This window comes from Hyperolius riggenbachi, chromosome 4 (genome assembly GCF_040937935.1).
Source record: "Hyperolius riggenbachi isolate aHypRig1 chromosome 4, aHypRig1.pri, whole genome shotgun sequence".
Taxonomy (NCBI): domain Eukaryota; kingdom Metazoa; phylum Chordata; class Amphibia; order Anura; family Hyperoliidae; genus Hyperolius; species Hyperolius riggenbachi.
In genome coordinates, this window is record NC_090649.1 from 24,338,024 (window position 1) to 24,356,316 (window position 18,293).

The following is an 18,293-nucleotide window of genomic DNA, read 5'->3' on the forward strand; positions in this document are numbered from 1 at the left end:
ATTCATTATATCCCTCCCTTGTGGTTAATTTGGTACATCCCATGAGTATGCCGCCATGTTTATGCAAGAAACTAGAAAATTGAATACTCACCTTCCGTAATTTTCTTTTCTTGTATAAACAATGGCGGCATACGAATCCCACCCTTCTGTCCATTCGAGGACTGATTTATACAAAGAATGGCGGAGGGGGGGTGATTCAGCACACTTATAGAGAAGTCTGTCCTATAGGGGTCAGGGGGCGTGGCCTAACCCATGAGTATGCCGCCATTGTTTATACAAGAAAAGAAAATTACGGAAGGTGAGTATTCAATTTTCTAGTTTACCGGTTGTATCACACCTTTCTAAAATTCCTACTTTTTGTTGACCCCTTGCTCAACACTCTGTGAAGACAAAAGAAATGTTGTAAAATACACAGTCCTCCATTCCAATGAAACTGTGTGGCGTTCCATCGTTAACTCTGACATCGCAGTTCCGCTCATCCGCCCGCGTCTCTTGCGCAGTTGTGTATAGATGGGGGATTAGCTCAAATGGTAGAGCGCTCGCTTAGCATGCGAGAGGTAGCGGGATCGATTCCTGCATCCTCCACACACATGCTTTTCCATCTTGAACCCCAGAGACAAACACTCATTTTCTGCACCTTCCGCTCACTAGGAATGAGGATCAAAGGCTGGCAAAACCTTAGCTGGGGTATCCTTCGATAGCTCAGCTGGTAGAGCGGAGGACTGTAGATTGACAAAATGTTGAGAAAACTGTAATCCTTAGGTCGCTGGTTCGATTCCGGCTCGAAGGAACTTTTATGTCACGTTGATAACACACCGTCTTTCTTGTTGACCCTTTCCCGTTTGCATCCCATGATACAACAGCGTCTTCCTTACTCCACCGCTTTAGTGGAAAACGGCCCACATCTCTGGCAAACCATTTTTGGGCTTCTACCTGCCAGGGTAATTACCTATTACTGTTACCCTGACTCAATTAAAAAAGGGGAGTCGGGCAGCTTGCTAGAAAGAGTTACAGAGTTCAGCTGGGTAGGGTTGAGGATCAAAGGCCAAAAAAGACTCTTGTGGGGTATCCTTTCATAGCTCACTGGCCATCAAGTCCCCCCTTTTTAGCCTCACTGCACCTCAGTCCAGAGCACAAAAAAAAAGCAACAAGGGCAAGAGTGTTATCTCCCACTTTCCATTCCATCTACTAGGTCATTGGAGAAGAACTAAAGTCAGTAGCGACCCTTATTGGCAGCAGCCCACTACTTTGTTTGAAGACAAAGTGCTTTGTATTTGACTTAATACCTCTAGCGACCCGTTTTGTCTGCTTCCACTTTTGGGAGTCTGATTACTTTTTACCGGTTGTATCACACCTTTCTAAAATTCCTACTTTTTGTTGACCCCCTGCTCAACACTCTGTGAAGACAAAAGAAATGTTGTAAAATACACAGTCCTCCATTCCAATAAAACTGTGTGGCGTTCCATCGTTAACTCTGACATCGCAGTTCCGCTCATCCCCCCACGTCTCTTGCGCAGTTGTGTATAGATGGGGGATTAGCTCAAATGGTAGAGCGCTCGCTTAGCATGCGAGAGGTAGCGGGATCGATGCCCGCATCCTCCACACACATGCTTTTCCATCTTGAACCCCAGAGACAAACACTCATTTTCTGCACCTTCCGCTCGCTAGGAATGAGGATCAAAGGCTGGCAAAACCTTAGCTGGGGTATCCTTCGATAGCTCAGCTGGTAGAGCGGAGGACTGTAGATTGACAAAATGTTGAGAAAACTGTAATCCTTATGTTGCTGGTTCGATTCCGGCTCGAAGGAACTTTTACGTCACGTTGATAACACACCGTCTTTCTTGTTGACCCTTTCCCGTTTGCATCCCATGATACAACAGCGTCTTTCTTACTCCACCGCTTTAGTGGAAAACGGCCCACATCTCTGGCAAACCATTTTTGGGCTTCTACCTGCCAGGGTAATTACCTATTACTGTTACCCTGACTCAATTAAAAAAGGGGAGTCGGGCAGCTTGCTAGAAAGAGTTACAGAGTTCAGCTGGGTAGGGTTGAGGATCAAAGGCCAAAAAAGACTCTTGTGGGGTATCCTTTCATAGCTCAGTGGCCATCAAGTTCCCCCTTTTTAGCCTCACTGCACCTCAGTCCAGAGCACAAAAAAAAGCAACAAGGGCAAGAGTGCTATCTCCCACTTTCCATTCCATCTACTAGGTCATTGGAGAAGAACTAAAGTCAGTAGCGACCCTTATTGGCAGCAGCCCACTACTTTGTTTGAAGACAAAGTGCTTTGTATTTGACTTAATACCTCTAGCGACCCGTTTTGTCTGCTTCCACTTTTGGGAGTCTGATTACTTTTTACCGGTTGTATCACACCTTTCTAAAATTTCTACTTTTTGTTGACCCCTTGCTCAACACTCTGTGAAGACAAAAGAAATGTTGTAAAATACACAGTCCTCCATTCCAATGAAACTGTGTGGCGTTCCATCGTTAACTCTGACATCGCAGTTCCGCTCATCCGCCTGCGTCTCTTGCGCAGTTGTGTATAGATGGGGGATTAGCTCAAATGGTAGAGCGCTCGCTTAGCATGCGAGAAGTAGCGGGATCGATGCCCGCATCCTCCACACACATGCTTTTCCATCTTGAACCCCAGAGACAAACACTCATTTTCTGCACCTTCCGCTCGCTAGGAATGAGGATCAAAGGCTGGCAAAACCTTAGCTGGGGTATCCTTCGATAGCTCAGCTGGTAGAGCGGAGGACTGTAGATTGACAAAATGTTGAGAAAACTGTAATCCTTAGGTCGCTGGTTCGATTCCGGCTCGAAGGAACTTTTACGTCACGTTGATAACACACCGTCTTTCTTGTTGACCCTTTCCCGTTTGCATCCCATGATACAACAGCGTCTTCCTTACTCCACCGCTTTAGTGGAAAACGGCCCACATCTCTGGCAAACCATTTTTGGGCTTCTACCTGCCAGGGTAATTACCTATTACTGTTACCCTGACTCAATTAAAAAAGGGGAGTCGGGCAGCTTGCTAGAAAGAGTTACAGATTTCAGCTGGGTAGGGTTGAGGATCAAAGGCCAAAAAAGACTCTTGTGGGGTATCCTTTCATAGCTCAGTGGCCATCAAGTTCCCCCTTTTTAGCCTCACTGCACCTCAGTCCAGAGCACAAAAAAAAAAGCAACAAGGGCAAGAGTGCTATCTCCCACTTTCCATTCCATCTACTAGGTCATTGGAGAAGAACTAAAGTCAGTAGCGACCCTTATTGGCAGCAGCCCACTACTTTGTTTGAAGACAAAGTGCTTTGTATTTGACTTAATACCTCTAGCGACCCGTTTTGTCTGCTTCCACTTTTGGGAGTCTGATTACTTTTTACCGGTTGTATCACACCTTTCTAAAATTCCTACTTTTTGTTGACCCCTTGCTCAACACTCTGTGAAGACAAAAGAAATGTTGTAAAATACACAGTCCTCCATTCCAATGAAACTGTGTGGCGTTCCATCGTTAACTCTGACATCGCAGTTCCGCTCATCCGCCCGCGTCTCTTGCGCAGTTGTGTATAGATGGGGGATTAGCTCAAATGGTAGAGCGCTTGCTTAGCATGCGAGAGGTAGCGGGATCGATGCCCGCATCCTCCACACACATGCTTTTCCATCTTGAACCCCAGAGACAAACACTCATTTTCTGCACCTTCCGCTCGCTAGGAATGAGGATCAAAGGCTGGCAAAACCTTAGCTGGGGTATCCTTCGATAGCTCAGCTGGTAGAGCGGAGGACTGTAGATTGACAAAATGTTGAGAAAACTGTAATCCTTAGGTTGCTGGTTCGATTCCGGGTCGAAGGAACTTTTACGTCACGTTGATAACACACCGTCTTTCTTGTTGACCCTTTCCCGTTTGCATCCCATGATACAACAGCGTCTTCCTTACTCCACCGCTTTAATGGAAAACGGCCCACATCTCTGGCAAACCATTTTTGGGCTTCTACCTGCCAGGGTAATTACCTATTACTGTTACCCTGACTCAATTAAAAAAGGGGAGTCAGGCAGCTTGCTAGAAAGAGTTACAGATTTCAGCTGGGTAGGGTTGAGGATCAAAGGCCAAAAAAGACTCTTGTGGGGTATCCTTTCATAGCTCAGTGGCCATCAAGTTCCCCCCTTTTAGCCTCACTGCACCTCAGTCCAGAGCACAAAAAAAAAGCAACAAGGGCAAGAGTGCTATCTCCCACTTTCCATTCCATCTACTAGGTCATTGGAGAAGAACTAAAGTCAGTAGCGACCCTTATTGGCAGCAGCCCACTACTTTGTTTGAAGACAAAGTGCTTTGTATTTGACTTAATACCTCTAGCGACCCGTTTTGTCTGCTTCCACTTTTGGGAGTCTGATTACTTTTTACCGGTTGTATCACACCTTTCTAAAATTCCTACTTTTTGTTGACCCCTTGCTCAACACTCTGTGAAGACAAAAGAAATGTTGTAAAATACACAGTCCTCCATTCCAATGAAACTGTGTGGCGTTCCATCGTTAACTCTGACATCGCAGTTCCGCTCATCCGCCCGCGTCTCTTGAGCAGATGTGTATAGATGGGGGATTAGCTCAAATGGTAGAGCGCTCGCTTAGCATGCGAGAGGTAGCGGGATCGATGCCCGCATCCTCCACACACATGCTTTTCCATCTTGAACCCCAGAGACAAAAACTCATTTTCTGCACCTTCCGCTCGCTAGGAATGAGGATCAAAGGCTGGCAAAACCTTAGCTGGGGTATCCTTCGATAGCTCAGCTGGTAGAGCGGAGGACTGTAGATTGACAAAATGTTGAGAAAACTGTAATCCTTAGGTTGCTGGTTCGATTCCGGCTCGAAGGAACTTTTACGTCACGTTGATAACACACCGTCTTTCTTGTTGATCCTTTCCCGTTTGCATCCCATGATACAACAGCGTCTTCCTTACTCCACCGCTTTAGTGGAAAACGGCCCACATCTCTGGCAAACCATTTTTGGGCTTCTACCTCCCAGGGTAATTACCTATTACTGTTACCCTGACTCAATTAAAAAAGGGGAGTCGGGCAGCTTGCTAGAAAGAGTTACAGAGTTCAGCTGGGTAGGGTTGAGGATCAAAGGCCAAAAAAGACTCTTGTGGGGTATCCTTTCATAGCTCAGTGGCCATCAAGTTCCCCCTTTTTAGCCTCACTGCACCTCAGTCCAGAGCACAAAAAAAAAGCAACAAGGGCAAGAGTGCTATCTCCCACTTTCTATTCCATCTACTAGGTCATTGGAGAAGAACTAAAGTCAGTAGCGACCCTTATTGGCAGCAGCCCACTACTTTGTTTGAAGACAAAGTGCTTTGTATTTGACTTAATACCTCTAGCGACCCGTTTTGTCTGCTTCCACTTTTGGGAGTCTGATTACTTTTTACCGGTTGTATCACACCTTTTTAAAATTCCTACTTTTTGTTGACCCCTTGCTCAACACTCTGTGAAGACAAAAGAAATGTTGTAAAATACACAGTCCTCCATTCCAATGAAACTGTGTGGCGTTCCATCGTTAACTCTGACATCGCAGTTCCGCTCATCCGCCCGCGTCTCTTGCGCAGATGTGTATAGATGGGGGATTAGCTCAAATGGTAGAGCGCTCGCTTAGCATGCGAGAGGTAGCGGGATCGATGCCCGCATCCTCCACACACATGCTTTTCCATCTTGAACCCCAGAGACAAACACTCATTTTCTGCACCTTCCGCTCACTAGGAATGAGGATCAAAGGCTGGCAAAACCTTTGCTGGGGTATCCTTCGATAGCTCAGCTGGTAGAGCGGAGGACTGTAGATTGACAAAATGTTGAGAAAACTGTAAACCTTAGGTCGCTGGTTTGATTCCGGCTCGAAGGAACTTTTACGTCACGTTGATAACACACCGTCTTTCTTGTTGACCCTTTCCCGTTTGCATCCCATGATACAACAGCGTCTTCCTTACTCCACCGCTTTAGTGGAAAACGGCCCACATCTCTGGCAAACCATTTTTGGGCTTCTACCTGCCAGGGTAATTACCTATTACTGTTACCCTGACTCAATTAAAAAAGGGGAGTCGGGCAGCTTGCTAGAAAGAGTTACAGAGTTCAGCTGGGTAGGGTTGAGGATCAAAGGCCAAAAAAGACTCTTGTGGGGTATCCTTTCATAGCTCAGTGGCCATCAAGTCCCCCCTTTTTAGCCTCACTGCACCTCAGTCCAGAGCACAAAAAAAAAGCAACAAGGGCAAGAGTGCTATCTCCCACTTTCCATTCCATCTACTAGGTCATTGGAGAAGAACTAAAGTCAGTAGCGACCCTTATTGGCAGCAGCCCACTACTTTGTTTGAAGACAAAGTGCTTTGTATTTGACTTAATACCTCTAGCGACCCGTTTTGTCTGCTTCCACTTTTGGGAGTCTGATTACTTTTTACCGGTTGTATCACACCTTTCTAAAATTCCTACTTTTTGTTGACCACTTGCTCAACACTCTGTGAAGACAAAAGAAATGTTGAAAAATACACAGTCCTCCATTCCAATGAAACTGTGTGGCGTTCCATCGTTAACTCTGACATCGCAGTTCCGCTCATCCGCCCGCGTCTCTTGCGCAGTTGTTTATAGATGGGGGATTAGCTCAAATGGTAGAGCGCTCGCTTAGCATGCGAGAGGTAGCGGGATCGATGCCTGCATCCTCCACACACATGCTTTTCCATCTTGAACCCCAGAGACAAACACTCATTTTCTGCACCTTCCGCTCGCTAGGAATGAGGATCAAAGGCTGGCAAAACCTTAGCTGGGGTATCCTTCGACAGCTCAGCTGGTAGAGCGGAGGACTGTAGATTGACAAAATGTTGAGAAAACTGTAATCCTTATGTTGCTGGTTCGATTCCGGCTCGAAGGAACTTTTACGTCACGTTGATAACACACCGTCTTTCTTGTTGACCCTTTCCCGTTTGCATCCCATGATACAACAGCGTCTTCCTTACTCCACCGCTTTAGTGGAAAACGGCCCACATCTCTGGCAAACCATTTTTGGGCTTCTACCTGCCAGGGTAATTACCTATTACTGTTACCCTGACTCAATTAAAAAAGGGGAGTCGGGCAGCTTGCTAGAAAGAGTTACAGATTTCAGCTGGGTAGGGTTGAGGATCAAAGGCCAAAAAAGACTCTTGTGGGGTATCCTTTCATAGCTCAGTGGCCATCAAGTTCCCCCTTTTTAGCCTCACTGCACCTCAGTCCAGAGCACAAAAAAAAGCAACAAGGGCAAGAGTGCTATCTCCCACTTTCCATTCCATCTACTAGGTCATTGGAGAAGAACTAAAGTCAGTAGCGACCCTTATTGGCAGCAGCCCACTACTTTGTTTGAAGACACAGTGCTTTGTATTTGACTTAATACCTCTAGCGACCCGTTTTGTCTGCTTCCACTTTTGGGAGTCTGATTACTTTTTACCGGTTGTATCACACCTTTCTAAAATTCCTACTTTTTGTTGACCCCTTGCTCAACACTCTGTGAAGACAAAAGAAATGTTGTAAAATACACAGTCCTCCATTCCAATGAAACTGTGTGGCGTTCCATCGTTAACTCTGACATCGCAGTTCCGCTCATCCGCCCGCGTCTCTTGCGCAGATGTGTATAGATGGGGGATTAGCTCAAATGGTAGAGCGCTCGCTTAGCATGCGAGAGGTAGCGGGATTGATGCCCGCATCCTCCACACACATGCTTTTCCATCTTGAACCCCAGAGACAAACACTCATTTTCTGCACCTTCCGCTCTCTAGGAATGAGGATCAAAGGCTGGCAAAACCTTAGCTGGGGTATCCTTCGATAGCTCAGCTGGTAGAGCGGAGGACTGTAGATTGACAAAATGTTGAGAAAACTGTAATCCTTAGGTCGCTGGTTCGATTCCGGCTCGAAGGAACTTTTACGTCACGTTGATAACACACCGTCTTTCTTGTTGACCCTTTCCCGTTTGCATCCCATGATACAACAGCGTCTTCCTTACTCCACCGCTTTAGTGGAAAACGGCCCACATATCTGGCAAACCATTTTTGGGCTTCTACCTGCCAGGGTAATTACCTATTACTGTTACCCTGACTCAATTAAAAAAGGGGAGTCGGGCAGCTTGCTAGAAAGAGTTACAGAGTTCAGCTGGGTAGGGTTGAGGATCAAAGGCCAAAAAAGACTCTTGTGGGGTATCCTTTCATAGCTCAGTGGCCATCAAGTTCCCCCTTTTTAGCCTCACTGCACCTCAGTCCAGAGCACAAAAAAAAAGCAACAAGGGCAAGAGTGCTATCTCCCACTTTCCATTCCATCTACTAGGTCATTGGAGAAGAACTAAAGTCAGTAGCGACCCTTATTGGCAGCAGCCCACTACTTTGTTTGAAGACAAAGTGCTTTGTATTTGACTTAATACCTCTAGCGACCCGTTTTGTCTGCTTCCACTTTTGGGAGTCTGATTACTTTTTACCGGTTGTATCACACCTTTCTAAAATTCCTACTTTTTGTTGACCCCTTGCTCAACACTCTGTGAAGACAAAAGAAATGTTGTAAAATACACAGTCCTCCATTCCAATGAAACTGTGTGGCGTTCCATCGTTAACTCTGACATCGCAGTTCCGCTCATCCGCCCGCGTCTCTTGCGCAGATGTGAATAGATGGGGGATTAGCTCAAATGGTAGAGCGCTTGCTTAGCATGCGAGAGGTAGCGGGATCGATGCCCGCATCCTCCACACACATGCTTTTCCATCTTGAACCCCAGAGACAAACACTCATTTTCTGCACCTTCCGCTCGCTAGGAATGAGGATCAAAGGCTGGCAAAACCTGAGCTGGGGTATCCTTCGATAGCTCAGCTGGTAGAGCGGAGGACTGTAGATTGAAAAAATGTTGAGAAAACTGTAATCCTTAGGTTGCTGGTTCGATTCCGGCTCGAAGGAACTTTTACGTCACGTTGATAACACACCGTCTTTCTTGTTGACCCTTTCCCGTTTGCATCCCATGATACAACAGCGTCTTCCTTACTCCACCGCTTTAGTGGAAAACGGCCCACATCTCTGGCAAACCATTTTTGGGCTTCTACCTGCCAGGGTAATTACCTATTACTGTTACCCTGACTCAATTAAAAAAGGGGAGTCGGGCAGCTTGCTAGAAAGAGTTACAAAGTTCAGCTGGGTAGGGTTGAGGATCAAAGGCCAAAAAAGACTCTTGTGGGGTATCCTTTCATAGCTCAGTGGCCATCAAGTCCCCCCTTTTTAGCCTCACTGCACCTCAGTCCAGAGCACAAAAAAAAAGCAACAAGGGCAAGAGTGCTATCTCCCACTTTCCATTCCATCTACTAGGTCATTGGAGAAGAACTAAAGTCAGTAGCGACCCTTATTGGCAGCAGCCCACTACTTTGTTTGAAGACAAAGTGCTTTGTATTTGACTTAATACCTCTAGCGACCCGTTTTGTCTGCTTCCACTTTTGGGAGTCTGATTACTTTTTACCGGTTGTATCACACCTTTCTAAAATTCCTACTTTTTGTTGACCCCTTGCTCAACACTCTGTGAAGACAAAAGAAATGTTGAAAGATACACAGTCCTCCATTCCAATGAAACTGTGTGGCGTTCCATATTTAACTCTGACATCGCAGTTCCGCTCATCCGCCCGCGTCTCTTGCGCAGTTGTGTATAGATGGGGGATTAGCTCAAATGGTAGAGCGCTCGCTTAGCATGCGAGAGGTAGCGGGATCGATGCCTGCATCCTCCACACACATGCTTTTCCATCTTGAACCCCAGAGACAAACACTCATTTTCTGCACCTTCCGCTCGCTAGGAATGAGGATCAAAGGCTGGCAAAACCTTAGCTGGGGTATCCTTCGATAGCTCAGCTGGTAGAGCGGAGGACTGTAGATTGACAAAATGTTGAGAAAACTGTAATCCTTATGTTGCTGGTTCGATTCCGGCTCGAAGGAACTTTTACGTCACGTTGATAACACACCGTCTTTCTTGTTGACCCTTTCCCGTTTGCATCCCATGATACAACAGCGTCTTCCTTACTCCACCGCTTTAGTGGAAAACGGCCCACATCTCTGGCAAACCATTTTTGGGCTTCTACCTGCCAGGGTAATTACCTATTACTGTTACCCTGACTCAATTAAAAAAGGGGAGTCGGGCAGCTTGCTAGAAAGAGTTACAGAGTTCAGCTGGGTAGGGTTGAGGATCAAAGGCCAAAAAAGACTCTTGTGGGGTATCCTTTCATAGCTCAGTGGCCATCAAGTTCCCCCTTTTTAGCCTCACTGCACCTCAGTCCAGAGCACAAAAAAAAAAAGCAACAAGGGCAAGAGTGCTATCTCCCACTTTCCATTCCATCTACTAGGTCATTGGAGAAGAACTAAAGTCAGTAGCGACCCTTATTGGCAGCAGCCCACTACTTTGTTTGAAGACAAAGTGCTTTGTATTTGACTTAATACCTCTAGCGACCCGTTTTGTCTGCTTCCACTTTTGGGAGTCTGATTACTTTTTACCGGTTGTATCACACCTTTCTAAAATTCCTACTTTTTGTTGACCCCTTGCTCAACACTCTGTGAAGACAAAAGAAATGTTGTAAAATACACAGTCCTCCATTCCAATGAAACTGTGTGGCGTTCCATCGTTAACTCTGACATCGCAGTTCCGCTCATCCGCCCGCGTCTCTTGCGCAGTTGTGTATAGATGGGGGATTAGCTCAAATGGTAGAGCGCTCGCTTAGCATGCGAGAGGTAGCGGGATCGATGCCCGCATCCTCCACACACATGCTTTTCCATCTTGAACCCCAGAGACAAACACTCATTTTCTGCACCTTCCGCTCGCTAGGAATGAGGATCAAAGGCTGGCAAAACCTGAGCTGGGGTATCCTTCGATAGCTCAGCTGGTAGAGCGGAGCACTGTAGATTGAAAAAATGTTGAGAAAACTGTAATCCTTAGGTTGCTGGTTCGATTCCGTCTCGAAGGAACTTTTACGTCACGTTGATAACACACCGTCTTTCTTGTTGACCCTTTCCCGTTTGCATCCCATGATACAACAGCGTCTTCCTTACTCCACCGCTTTAGTGGAAAACGGCCCACATCTCTGGCAAACCATTTTTGGGCTTCTACCTGCCAGGGTAATTACCTATTACTGTTACCCTGACTCAATTAAAAAAGGGGAGTCGGGCAGCTTGCTAGAAAGAGTTACAAAGTTCAGCTGGGTAGGGTTGAGGATCAAAGGCCAAAAAAGACTCTTGTGGGGTATCCTTTCATAGCTCAGTGGCCATCAAGTTCCCCCTTTTTAGCCTCACTGCACCTCAGTCCAGAGCACAAAAAAAAAGCAACAAGGGCAAGAGTGCTATCTCCCACACTCCATTCCATCTACTAGGTCATTGGAGAAGAACTAAAGTCAGTAGCGACCCTTATTGGCAGCAGCCCACTACTTTGTTTGAAGACAAAGTGCTTTGTATTTGACTTAATACCTCTAGCGACCCGTTTTGTCTGCTTCCACTTTTGGGAGTCTGATTACTTTTTACCGGTTGTATCACACCTTTCTAAAATTCCTACTTTTTGTTTGCTCAACACTCTGTGAAGACAAAAGAAATGTTGTAAAATACAGTCCTCCATTCCAATGAAACTGTGTGGCGTTCCATCGTTAACTCTGACATCGCAGTTCCGCTCATCCGCCCGCGTCTCTTGCGCAGTTGTGTATAGATGGGGGATTAGCTCAAATGGTAGAGCGCTCGCTTAGCATGCGAGAGGTAGTGGGATCGATGCCCGCATCCTCCACACACATGCTTTTCCATCTTGAACCCCAGAGACAAACACTCATTTTCTGCACCTTCCGCTCACTAGGAATGAGGATCAAAGGCTGGCAAAACCTTAGCTGGGGTATCCTTCGATAGCTCAGCTGGTAGAGCGGAGCACTGTAGATTGACAAAATGTTGAGAAAACTGTAAACCTTAGGTCGCTGGTTCGATTCCGGCTCGAAGGAACTTTTACGTCACGTTGATAACACACCGTCTTTCTTGTTGACCCTTTCCCGTTTGCATCCCATGATACAACAGCGTCTTCCTTACTCCACCGCTTTAGTGGAAAACGGCCCACATCTCTGGCAAACCATTTTTGGGCTTCTACCTGCCAGGGTAATTACCTATTACTGTTACCCTGACTCAATTAAAAAAGGGGAGTCGGGCAGCTTGCTAGAAAGAGTTACAGAGTTCAGCTGGGTAGGGTTGAGGATCAAAGGCCAAAAAAGACTCTTGTGGGGTATCCTTTCATAGCTCAGTGGCCATCAAGTCCCCCCTTTTTAGCCTCACTGCACCTCAGTCCAGAGCACAAAAAAAAAGCAACAAGGGCAAGAGTGCTATCTCCCACTTTCCATTCCATCTACTAGGTCATTGGAGAAGAACTAAAGTCAGTAGCGACCCTTATTGGCAGCAGCCCACTACTTTGTTTGAAGACAAAGTGCTTTGTATTTGACTTAATACCTCTAGCGACCCGTTTTGTCTGCTTCCACTTTTGGGAGTCTGATTACTTTTTACCGGTTGTATCACACCTTTCTAAAATTCCTACTTTTTGTTGACCCCTTGCTCAACACTCTGTGAAGACAAAAGAAATGTTGAAAAATACACAGTCCTCCATTCCAATGAAACTGTGTGGCGTTCCATCGTTAACTCTGACATCGCAGTTCCGCTCATCCGCCCGCGTCTCTTGCGCAGTTGTGTATAGATGGGGGATTAGCTCAAATGGTAGAGCGCTCGCTTAGCATGCGAGAGGTAGCGGGATCGATGCCTGCATCCTCCACACACATGCTTTTCCATCTTGAACCCCAGAGACAAACACTCATTTTCTGCACCTTCCGCTCGCTAGGAATGAGGATCAAAGGCTGGCAAAACCTTAGCTGGGGTATCCTTCGATAGCTCAGCTGGTAGAGCGGAGGACTGTAGATTGACAAAATGTTGAGAAAACTGTAATCCTTATGTTGCTGGTTCGATTCCGGCTCGAAGGAACTTTTACGTCACGTTGATAACACACCGTCTTTCTTGTTGACCCTTTCCCGTTTGCATCCCATGATACAACAGCGTCTTCCTTACTCCACCGCTTTAGTGGAAAACGGCCCACATCTCTGGCAAACCATTTTTGGGCTTCTACCTGCCAGGGTAATTACCTATTACTGTTACCCTGACTCAATTAAAAAAGGGGAGTCGGGCAGCTTGCTAGAAAGAGTTACAGAGTTCAGCTGGGTAGGGTTGAGGATCAAAGGCCAAAAAAGACTCTTGTGGGGTATCCTTTCATAGCTCAGTGGCCATCAAGTTCCCCCTTTTTAGCCTCACTGCACCTCAGTCCAGAGCACAAAAAAAAAAAAGCAACAAGGGCAAGAGTGCTATCTCCCACTTTCCATTCCATCTACTAGGTCATTGGAGAAGAACTAAAGTCAGTAGCGACCCTTATTGGCAGCAGCCCACTACTTTGTTTGAAGACAAAGTGCTTTGTATTTGACTTAATACCTCTAGCGACCCGTTTTGTCTGCTTCCACTTTTGGGAGTCTGATTACTTTTTACCGGTTGTATCACACCTTTCTAAAATTCCTACTTTTTGTTGACCCCTTGCTCAACACTCTGTGAAGACAAAAGAAATGTTGTAAAATACACAGTCCTCCATTCCAATGAAACTGTGTGGCGTTCCATCGTTAACTCTGACATCGCAGTTCCGCTCATCCGCCCGCGTCTCTTGCGCAGTTGTGTATAGATGGGGGATTAGCTCAAATGGTAGAGCGCTCGCTTAGCATGCGAGAGGTAGCGGGATCGAAGCCCGCATCCTCCACACACATGCTTTTCCATCTTGAACCCCAGAGACAAACACTCATTTTCTGCACCTTCCGCTCGCTAGGAATGAGGATCAAAGGCTGGCAAAACCTTAGCTGGGGTATCCTTCGATAGCTCAGCTGGTAGAGCGGAGGACTGTAGATTGCCAACATGTTGAGAAAACTGTAATCCTTAGGTTGCTGGTTCGATTCCGGGTCGAAGGAACTTTTACGTCACAATGATAACACACCGTCTTTCTTGTTGACCCTTTCCCGTTTGCATCCCATGATACAACAGCGTCTTCCTTACTCCACCGCTTTAGTGGAAAACGGCCCACATCTCTGGCAAACCATTTTTGGGCTTCTACCTGCCAGGGTAATTACCTATTACTGTTACCCTGACTCAATTAAAAAAGGGGAGTCGGGCAGCTTGCTAGAAAGAGTTACAGAGTTCAGCTGGGTAGGGTTGAGGATCAAAGGCCAAAAAAGACTCTTGTGGGGTATCCTTTCATAGCTCAGTGGCCATCAAGTTCCCCCTTTTTAGCCTCACTGCACCTCAGTCCAGAGCACAAAAAAAAAGCAACAAGGGCAAGAGTGCTATCTCCCACTTTCCATTCCATCTACTAGGTCATTGGAGAAGAACTAAAGTCAGTAGCGACCCTTATTGGCAGCAGCCCACTACTTTGTTTGAAGACAAAGTGCTTTGTATTTGACTTAATACCTCTAGCGACCCGTTTTGTCTGCTTCCACTTTTGGGAGTCTGATTACTTTTTACCGGTTGTATCACACCTTTCTAAAATTCCTACTTTTTGTTGACCCCTTGCTCAACACTCTGTGAAGACAAAAGAAATGTTGTAAAATACACAGTCCTCCATTCCAATGAAACTGTGTGGCGTTCCATCGTTAACTCTGACATCGCAGTTCCGCTCATCCGCCCGCGTGTCTTGCGCAGCTGTGTATAGATGGGGGATTAGCTCAAATGGTAGAGCGCTCGCTTAGCATGCGAGAGGTAGCGGGATCGATGCCCGCATCCTCCACACATCATGCTTTTCCATCTTGAACCCCAGAGACAAACACTCATTTTCTGCACCTTCCGCTCGCTAGGAATGAGGATCAAAGGCTGGCAAAACCTTAGCTGGGGTATCCTTCGATAGCTCAGCTGGTAGAGCGGAGGACTGTAAGATAGACAAAATGTTGAGAAAACTGTAATCCTTAGGTCGCTGGTTCGATTCCAGCTCGAAGGAACTTTTACGTCACGTTGATAACACACCGTCTTTCTTGTTGACCCTTTCCCGTTTGCATCCCATGATACAACAGCGTCTTCCTTACTCCACCGCTTTAGTGGAAAACTGCCCACATCTCTGGCAAACCATTTTTGGGCTTCTACCTGCCCGGGTAATTACCTATTACTGTTACCCTGACTCAATTAAAAAAGGGGAGTCGGGCAGCTTGCTAGAAAGAGTTACAGAGTTCAGCTGGGTAGGGTTGAGGATCAAAGGCCAAAAAAGACTCATGTGGGGTATCCTTTCATAGCTCAGTGGCCATCAAGTTCCCCCTTTTTAGCCTCACTGCACCTCAGTCCAGAGCACAAAAAAAAAGCAACAAGGGCAAGAGTGCTATCTCCCACTTTCCATTCCATCTACTAGGTCATTGGAGAAGAACTAAAGTCAGTAGCGACCCTTATTGGCAGCAGCCCACTACTTTGTTTGAAGACAAAGTGCTTTGTATTTGACTTAATACCTCTAGCGACCCGTTTTGTCTGCTTCCACTTTTGGGAGTCTGATTACTTTTTACCGGTTGTATCACACCTTTCTAAAATTCCTACTTTTTGTTGACCCCTTGCTCAACACCCTGTGAAGACAAAAGAAATGTTGAAAAATACACAGTCCTCCATTCCAATGAAACTGTGTGGCGTTCCATCGTTAACTCTGACATCGCAGTTCCGCTCATCCGCCCGCGTCTCTTGCGATGTTGTGTATGGATGGGGGATTAGCTCAAATGGTAGAGCGCTCGCTTAGCATGCGAGAGGTAGCGGGATCGATGCCCGCATCCTCCACACACCTGCTTTTCCATCTTGAACCCCAGAGACAAACACTCATTTTCTGCACCTTCCGCTCGCTAGGAATGAGGATCAAAGGCTGGCAAAACCTTAGCTGGGCTATCCTTCAATAGCTCAGCTGGTAGAGCGGAGGACTGTAGATTGACAAAATGTTGAGGAAACTGTAATCCTTAGGTTGCTGGTTCGATTCCGGCTCGAAGGAACTTTTACGTCACGTTGATAACACACCGTCTTTCTTGTTGACCCTTTCCCGTTTGCATCCCATGATACAACAGCGTCTTCCTTACTCCACCGCTTTAGTGGAAAACGGCCCACATCTCTGGCAAACCATTTTTGGGCTTCTACCTGCCAGGGTAATTACCTATTACTGTTACCCTGACTCAATTAAAAAAGGGGAGTCGGGCAGCTTGCTAGAAAGAGTTACAGAGTTCAGCTGGGTAGGGTTGAGGATCAAAGGCCAAAAAAGACTCTTGTGGGGTATCCTTTCATAGCTCAGTGGCCATCAAGTTCCCCCTTTTTAGCCTCACTGCACCTCAGTCCAGAGCACAAAAAAAAGCAACAAGGGCAAGAGTGCTATCTCCCACTTTCCATTCCATCTACTAGGTCATTGGAGAAGAACTAAAGTCAGTAGCGACCCTTATTGGCAGCAGCCCACTACTTTGTTTGAAGACAAAGTGCTTTGTATTTGACTTAATACCTCTAGCGACCCGTTTTGTCTGCTTCCACTTTTGGGAGTCTGATTACTTTTTACCGGTTGTATCACACCTTTCTAAAATTCCTACTTTTTGTTGACCCCTTGCTCAACACTCTGTGAAGACAAAAGAAATGTTGTAAAATACACAGTCCTCCATTCCAATGAAACTGTGTAGCGTTCCATCGTTAACTCTGACATCGCAGTTCCGCTCATCCGCCCGCGTCTCTTGCGCAGATGTGTATAGATGGGGGATTAGCTCAAATGGTAGAGCGCTCGCTTAGCATGCGAGAGGTAGCGGGATTGATGCCCGCATCCTCCACACACATGCTTTTCCATCTTGAACCCCAGAGACAAACACTCATTTTCTGCACCTTCCGCTCGCTAGGAATGAGGATCAAAGGCTGGCAAAACCTTAGCTGGGGTATCCTTCGATAGCTCAGCTGGTAGAGCGGAGGACTGTAGATTGACAAAATGTTGAGAAAACTGTAATCCTTAGGTTGCTGGTTTGATTCTGGCTCGAAGGAACTTTTACGTCACGTTGATAACACACCGTCTTTCTTGTTGACCCTTTCCCGTTTGCATCCCATGATACAACAGCGTCTTCCTTACTCCACCGCTTTAATGGAAAACGGCCCACATCTCTGGCAAACCATTTTTGGGCTTCTACCTGCCAGGGTAATTACCTATTACTGTTACCCTGACTCAATTAAAAAAGGGGAGTCGGGCAGCTTGCTAGAAAGAGTTACAGAGTTCAGCTGGGTAGGGTTGAGGATCAAAGGCCAAAAAAGACTCTTGTGGGGTATCCTTTCATAGCTCAGTGGCCATCAAGTTCCCCCTTTTTAGCCTCACTGCACCTCAGTCCAGAGCACAAAAAAAAGCAACAAGGGCAAGAGTGCTATCTCCCACTTTCCATTCCATCTACTAGGTCATTGGAGAAGAACTAAAGTCAGTAGCGACCCTTATTGGCAGCAGCCCACTACTTTGTTTGAAGACAAAGTGCTTTGTATTTGACTTAATACCTCTAGCGACCCGTTTTGTCTGCTTCCACTTTTGGGAGTCTGATTACTTTTTACCGGTTGTATCACACCTTTCTAAAATTCCTACTTTTTGTTGACCCCTTGCTCAACACTCTGTGAAGACAAAAGAAATGTTGTAAAATACACAGTCCTCCATTCCAATGAAACTGTGTGGCGTTCCATCGTTAACTCTGACATCGCAGTTCCGCTCATCCGCCCGCGTCTCTTGCGCAGTTGTGTATGGATGGGGGATTAGCTCAAATGGTAGAGCGCTCGCTTAGCATGCGAGAGGTAGCGGGATCGATGCCCGCATCCTCCACACACCTGCTTTTCCATCTTGAACCCCAGAGACAAACACTCATTTTCTGCACCTTCCGCTCGCTAGGAATGAGGATCAAAGGCTGGCAAAACCTTAGCTGGGCTATCCTTCGATAGCTCAGCTGGTAGAGCGGAGGACTGTAGATTGACAAAATGTTGAGGAAACTGTAATCCTTAGGTTGCTGGTTCGATTCCGGCTCGAAGGAACTTTTACGTCACGTTGATAACACACCGTCTTTCTTGTTGACCCTTTCCCGTTTGCATCCCATGATACAACAGCGTCTTCCTTACTCCACCGCTTTAGTGGAAAACGGCCCACATCTCTGGCAAACCATTTTTGGGCTTCTACCTGCCAAGGTAATTACCTATTACTGTTACCCTGACTCAATTAAAAAAGGGGAGTCGGGCAGCTTGCTAGAAAGAGT

At 46.4% G+C, this 18,293-nt stretch overlaps 22 non-coding genes across 22 annotated transcripts; all 22 read left to right on the plus strand.

Annotated features, from left to right (window-relative positions):
• The first annotated feature begins 512 nt into the window (after positions 1 to 512).
• Positions 513 to 585, plus strand: TRNAA-AGC (transfer RNA alanine (anticodon AGC)). The gene has a single exon. It is a non-coding gene; the product is annotated as a tRNA-Ala (tRNA).
• A 106-nt stretch (positions 586 to 691) lies between these two features.
• On the plus strand, positions 692 to 790 carry TRNAY-GUA (transfer RNA tyrosine (anticodon GUA)). Its single transcript has 2 exons — positions 692 to 728; positions 755 to 790. It is a non-coding gene; the product is annotated as a tRNA-Tyr (tRNA).
• Positions 791 to 1,529: 739 nt separating this feature from the next.
• On the plus strand, positions 1,530 to 1,602 carry TRNAA-AGC (transfer RNA alanine (anticodon AGC)). The gene has a single exon. It is a non-coding gene; the product is annotated as a tRNA-Ala (tRNA).
• A 106-nt stretch (positions 1,603 to 1,708) lies between these two features.
• On the plus strand, positions 1,709 to 1,807 carry TRNAY-GUA (transfer RNA tyrosine (anticodon GUA)). Its single transcript has 2 exons — positions 1,709 to 1,745; positions 1,772 to 1,807. It is a non-coding gene; the product is annotated as a tRNA-Tyr (tRNA).
• A 917-nt stretch (positions 1,808 to 2,724) lies between these two features.
• TRNAY-GUA (transfer RNA tyrosine (anticodon GUA)) lies at positions 2,725 to 2,823 on the plus strand. The gene is made up of 2 exons: positions 2,725 to 2,761; positions 2,788 to 2,823. It is a non-coding gene; the product is annotated as a tRNA-Tyr (tRNA).
• A 740-nt stretch (positions 2,824 to 3,563) lies between these two features.
• TRNAA-AGC (transfer RNA alanine (anticodon AGC)) lies at positions 3,564 to 3,636 on the plus strand. The gene has a single exon. It is a non-coding gene; the product is annotated as a tRNA-Ala (tRNA).
• A 944-nt stretch (positions 3,637 to 4,580) lies between these two features.
• Positions 4,581 to 4,653, plus strand: TRNAA-AGC (transfer RNA alanine (anticodon AGC)). Its single transcript has one exon. It is a non-coding gene; the product is annotated as a tRNA-Ala (tRNA).
• A 106-nt stretch (positions 4,654 to 4,759) lies between these two features.
• TRNAY-GUA (transfer RNA tyrosine (anticodon GUA)) lies at positions 4,760 to 4,858 on the plus strand. Its single transcript has 2 exons — positions 4,760 to 4,796; positions 4,823 to 4,858. It is a non-coding gene; the product is annotated as a tRNA-Tyr (tRNA).
• A 739-nt stretch (positions 4,859 to 5,597) lies between these two features.
• On the plus strand, positions 5,598 to 5,670 carry TRNAA-AGC (transfer RNA alanine (anticodon AGC)). The gene has a single exon. It is a non-coding gene; the product is annotated as a tRNA-Ala (tRNA).
• Positions 5,671 to 7,809: 2,139 nt separating this feature from the next.
• On the plus strand, positions 7,810 to 7,908 carry TRNAY-GUA (transfer RNA tyrosine (anticodon GUA)). Its single transcript has 2 exons — positions 7,810 to 7,846; positions 7,873 to 7,908. It is a non-coding gene; the product is annotated as a tRNA-Tyr (tRNA).
• A 739-nt stretch (positions 7,909 to 8,647) lies between these two features.
• TRNAA-AGC (transfer RNA alanine (anticodon AGC)) lies at positions 8,648 to 8,720 on the plus strand. Its single transcript has one exon. It is a non-coding gene; the product is annotated as a tRNA-Ala (tRNA).
• A 106-nt stretch (positions 8,721 to 8,826) lies between these two features.
• TRNAY-GUA (transfer RNA tyrosine (anticodon GUA)) lies at positions 8,827 to 8,925 on the plus strand. Its single transcript has 2 exons — positions 8,827 to 8,863; positions 8,890 to 8,925. It is a non-coding gene; the product is annotated as a tRNA-Tyr (tRNA).
• Positions 8,926 to 9,843: 918 nt separating this feature from the next.
• On the plus strand, positions 9,844 to 9,942 carry TRNAY-GUA (transfer RNA tyrosine (anticodon GUA)). The gene is made up of 2 exons: positions 9,844 to 9,880; positions 9,907 to 9,942. It is a non-coding gene; the product is annotated as a tRNA-Tyr (tRNA).
• Positions 9,943 to 10,683: 741 nt separating this feature from the next.
• On the plus strand, positions 10,684 to 10,756 carry TRNAA-AGC (transfer RNA alanine (anticodon AGC)). The gene has a single exon. It is a non-coding gene; the product is annotated as a tRNA-Ala (tRNA).
• A 935-nt stretch (positions 10,757 to 11,691) lies between these two features.
• Positions 11,692 to 11,764, plus strand: TRNAA-AGC (transfer RNA alanine (anticodon AGC)). The gene has a single exon. It is a non-coding gene; the product is annotated as a tRNA-Ala (tRNA).
• Positions 11,765 to 12,887: 1,123 nt separating this feature from the next.
• On the plus strand, positions 12,888 to 12,986 carry TRNAY-GUA (transfer RNA tyrosine (anticodon GUA)). Its single transcript has 2 exons — positions 12,888 to 12,924; positions 12,951 to 12,986. It is a non-coding gene; the product is annotated as a tRNA-Tyr (tRNA).
• Positions 12,987 to 13,728: 742 nt separating this feature from the next.
• Positions 13,729 to 13,801, plus strand: TRNAA-AGC (transfer RNA alanine (anticodon AGC)). Its single transcript has one exon. It is a non-coding gene; the product is annotated as a tRNA-Ala (tRNA).
• A 944-nt stretch (positions 13,802 to 14,745) lies between these two features.
• On the plus strand, positions 14,746 to 14,818 carry TRNAA-AGC (transfer RNA alanine (anticodon AGC)). Its single transcript has one exon. It is a non-coding gene; the product is annotated as a tRNA-Ala (tRNA).
• Positions 14,819 to 14,925: 107 nt separating this feature from the next.
• On the plus strand, positions 14,926 to 15,025 carry TRNAY-GUA (transfer RNA tyrosine (anticodon GUA)). Its single transcript has 2 exons — positions 14,926 to 14,962; positions 14,990 to 15,025. It is a non-coding gene; the product is annotated as a tRNA-Tyr (tRNA).
• Positions 15,026 to 15,764: 739 nt separating this feature from the next.
• Positions 15,765 to 15,837, plus strand: TRNAA-AGC (transfer RNA alanine (anticodon AGC)). The gene has a single exon. It is a non-coding gene; the product is annotated as a tRNA-Ala (tRNA).
• A 1,959-nt stretch (positions 15,838 to 17,796) lies between these two features.
• TRNAA-AGC (transfer RNA alanine (anticodon AGC)) lies at positions 17,797 to 17,869 on the plus strand. Its single transcript has one exon. It is a non-coding gene; the product is annotated as a tRNA-Ala (tRNA).
• Positions 17,870 to 17,975: 106 nt separating this feature from the next.
• On the plus strand, positions 17,976 to 18,074 carry TRNAY-GUA (transfer RNA tyrosine (anticodon GUA)). Its single transcript has 2 exons — positions 17,976 to 18,012; positions 18,039 to 18,074. It is a non-coding gene; the product is annotated as a tRNA-Tyr (tRNA).
• Positions 18,075 to 18,293: the final 219 nt, after the last annotated feature.